Genomic DNA, 4,083 nt, shown 5'->3' with positions numbered 1-4,083 from the left:
ACAAACAATGAATCACGGAACACTACATCTAAAACTAATGATGTAATGTATGGGGATTAACATAAGAATACATATATATATATATATATAAAATAAAAATAAATAAATAAATAAATACATTACTTAATGTGTAGACATTTTGTGAGGTAGAAATAAGCTTTCTCAGGGGAAAAAAGCCATGGATTGACTTACCTGGTACCTGGTCCAGAATAGTTATCTGTCATTGTCACTTCAACATCAGAACAACCTCCTATGCAAAACTAAACCACTCCAAACCACCTTTGTTAACTAGGTGATCCTTCATGGCTTCCTGCACTTCAGAGCTTGTGTGTTTATTAATAATGAAGCTGAAAGACAAAGTTCTTCCTTCACACCCACCACCATATTCAACTGAACATCTACCAAAGGGGCTACTATTGTGTTTACATTGTGTTTTCATCAGGAAAAATGGAGAAGCATGTCACTAGCTGTACTTGTGATTTGGTGGTACTTCAGTACATTCTTTGCTTCATTTTCACCAGCATTTCAAAGGAACCATATCAACGCTATTTTTCATGAGTATGGCCTGAAGTTCAGCTTTATTGGAAGCCATCAAAGTACTAGTGTGTAATATTTAGATGTATAATATTAAACATCTGATACTATTGCCTTTATATTCCATACTTTTCTCTAATTTTTTGTTGTTTTAACCCAATTCTTCATTTCCTATGTGAAACCACTTAAATTTTGGAATGTGTCCTTCCTTCCCTAGCCAGTATATCTCTGCAAATAACACACTAGTGGTTTTGTTCTCTCAGCTTCAACTACAGCTATAAAAGCAAATTCAGATTGTAAAACATTATGAAGTGAATTTTACTCTTTAAAACGGCTACTTTTATGTTAGGTGAATTTCAGCTCAATTTAAAAAAAAACTTAGAAAGAAACCACAGATTCAGTACACAAGAAAGAGTACTTCTAAGTAATATGAGAACAGACTCATTTGTTCTTTATTGTCTCCAACCACTTCCATTTCTCACCACCTCACCTTACTAGGTGTGTCTTTTTTTGTTTAAAAAATAACCCAATAATACTTGTTTCACTGTCATCAAATTAGGATTAAAAATAAATAATACAAATTTCACTGAGTTACATTGACACTGGCTTGATTTTAAATTGCAATGATTGTGACTAAGGTTTTGGTGGATTCAAGATGGCAGTGTAAGAGTCAGCTGCTCAGCTCTCCAGGACCCTGAAGATACAGGAGTACCTGATCTTGAAGGTGCCCTACAAAATACTGAATAAACACCTTTGGGCTGCTCAAAAACACATCGACCTGGAGATGAGCCACATCCCTATGGTGGTAGCCTAGCTGGAGAAGACTTTGAGCAGCTGCCCCGCTGGGGACTCCATGGTCAGCCTTCTGGATGGCGCAGGGGAGAAGCTTAGCGTCCTCAAGGGGAAGGTGGTGGAGTCCAACCAGGTGGAGGACTAGAGCACCAAGCTATGCAAGCGCAGAATCGAGCAACTCAAGGAGTAGCAGCAGCCAGCTCGCAGCAGCCAGCTTGTGGAAGAGGAAGCGCATGGACCGCATAATGGTGGAGCACCTGTTGCGCTGAGGCTTAGAAGGCTGTGGTGAAGCTGGTACGCCAGAGTGGCATGAAGAGCTGCCTGGAGTTCAGCCTAAATATTCAGGAGTTCACTGAACTCATCTGGCTGAACTGGAGACTGGACGCCATGAGACGTGTGAGAGAGCGCTTTGATCAGGCTGGAGGGAGCCAGCTGGCCAAGGTGCACAAGGTCATGGGCATGCTCGCCTTCCCGCCAGACACGTACATATGGCCCTACAGGGACCTGCTGGACCCAGCCAGGTGGCAGATGCTGAGCCAACAGGTCCGGCACAACTACTGGCTATACCAGCTGGGGACAACTCTGTGTTCACCCTCACTCTGTAGGCCGGCCTCTCGGTGATAAAGACACCACAGTGCTCCAAGGAGGACAGCAGCTCCAAGAGCCCTGATTGGCCTGTGTGCAGCCACTCCCCGAACTAGTATTGCAGCCCCTGCCCATGGCCCACTGCACCAATTCCTGTCTGCTCGGCAAGATTTCGGGAGACTCAATGATCCAGAACAACCCGCCCCTGAGGCTGCCCAACCACTACAGCTACGGCTACAACCCTCTTGCCATCTGTCACGAGTCCTAGCACCGAAGAAGTGTTTCACTTCTCACAAGCCCGAAGGTGTACATTGTGTAGGTGGAGCCGCCCTGCGCACCCCAGCCCTTGCGCCCCAGCCCTTGCACCCCAGCCCCTGTGCCCCGGCCTGCCTGCACTTCTGTTTCTGGCGACCAAAGATCAGTGAGCGAGAATAGGTACTCCTAGGAAGAGAGGAATCGAATGGGGCACATCTGTGCTTGGGGACAGTGTTTGCGCTGATAGGATTCCAAAACACCCGTGAGCTACTTGACGCTTTCCCTTTCAGAGAGACTTTCCTGCCCAGGGAGCTTTAGCCACTTTGGAAATAGGAGTCCGTTATTTCCCACGCCCTCAACGCTGGTGTCCTCCCTCCGTTGGTTCCTCCCTCCCGCCACCCAGGAGCGGGGATGGGTGGCGCCACAGCCTAACTAGCTTGCAGTGGTGGAGGCACCCCGCAGAGCTGAGGTCTCAGGACCGTAAGCGTGGGGCTGGCTTAGGGTGTGCTAGATTCAACGTAAGGTCTTTCGTGCCACGTTTTTTCCTGCTTGAGAATGTATTCACGTGGAAATCCACTGGACGGAGTTCTGCAGAGGCCCTTGGCTCCACAACAGAAGATCAAATGCCGCTCCCTACAGAAACTAGTAGTTCAGTTGAAGTAACCAGAGATGACTTTTCAAATCAAATGAATCATTGTAGTTTACACAAAAACACACTGCAGAGGACTGTATTTAGCACTCATTTTTGCATGTTGATGTTGATTAGCTAATAAACTGTAAATGTAAAACATGTTAATTAAAGGGTTTTCTATTACCTTTTTTAAATGTTTTATTGTTACGTTAATTAGCATACGTTACATCATTAGTTTTTGATGTAGTGTTCCATGATTCATTGTTTGTGCATAACACCCAGTGCTCCATGCAAAATGTGCCCTCTTTAATACCCATCACCAGGCTAACCCATCCTCCCACCCCCTCCCGTCTAGAACCCTCTGTTTATTTTTCAGAGTCCATCGTCTCTCATGGTTCGTCTCCCCCTCCTATTTCCCCCCTTCATTCTTCCCCTCCTGCTATTTTCTTTTTTTTTCTCTTAACATATATTGGATTATTTGTTTCAGAAGTACAGATCTGAGATTCAACAGTCTTGCACAATTCACAGCACTCACCATAGCACATAACCTCCCCAATGTCTATCACCCATCCACCCCATCCCTCCCACCCCACGCCCCACTCCAGCAACCCTCAGTTTGTTTCCTGAGATTAAGAATTCTTCATATCAGTGAGGGCATATGATACATGTCTTTCTCTGATTGACTTAGTTCACTTAGCATAACACCCTCCAGTTCCATACATGTCATTGAAAATGGCAAGATCTCATTCCTTTTGATGGCTGCATAATATTCCATTGTATATATATATACCACATCTTCTTTATCCATTCATCTGTCGATGGACATCTTGGCTCTTTCCACAGTTTGGCTATTGTGGACATTGCTGCTATAAACATCGGGGTGCACGTACCCCATCGGATTCCTACATTTGTATCTTTGGGGTAAATACCCAGTAGTGCAATTGCTGGATCATATGGCAGCTCTATTTTCAACTTTTTGAGGAACCTCCATATTGTTTTCCAGAGTGGCTGCACCAGTTGCATTCCCACCAACAGTGTAGGAGGGTTCCCCTTTCTCCTCATCCCTGCCAACATCTGTCATTTCCTGACTTGTTCATTTTAGCCATTCTGACTAGTGTGAGGTGGTTTCTCATTAAGGTTTTGATTTGGATTTCCCTGATGCCAAGAGATGTTGAGCAATTTTTCACGTGTCTTTTGGCCATTTGGATGTCTTCTTTGGAAAAATGTCTGTTCATGTCTTCTGCCCATTTCTTGATTGGATCATTTGTTCTTTGGGTGTTGAGTTT

At 44.6% G+C, this 4,083-nt stretch overlaps 1 pseudogene; it reads left to right on the top strand.

Annotated features, from left to right (window-relative positions):
- Positions 1-1,189: 1,189 nt before the first annotated feature.
- Positions 1,190-2,265, top strand: LOC102749808 (E3 ubiquitin-protein transferase MAEA pseudogene; annotated as a pseudogene).
- The last annotated feature ends 1,818 nt before the right edge of the window (positions 2,266-4,083 follow it).

This window comes from Leptonychotes weddellii, unplaced genomic scaffold (assembly GCF_054177405.1).
Source record: "Leptonychotes weddellii isolate Sample4059 unplaced genomic scaffold, ASM5417740v2 HiC_scaffold_16061, whole genome shotgun sequence".
NCBI lineage: Eukaryota > Metazoa > Chordata > Mammalia > Carnivora > Phocidae > Leptonychotes > Leptonychotes weddellii.
The sequence above is the reverse complement of the archived record's forward strand: the minus strand, read 5'-3'. Positions and strand labels throughout refer to the sequence as shown.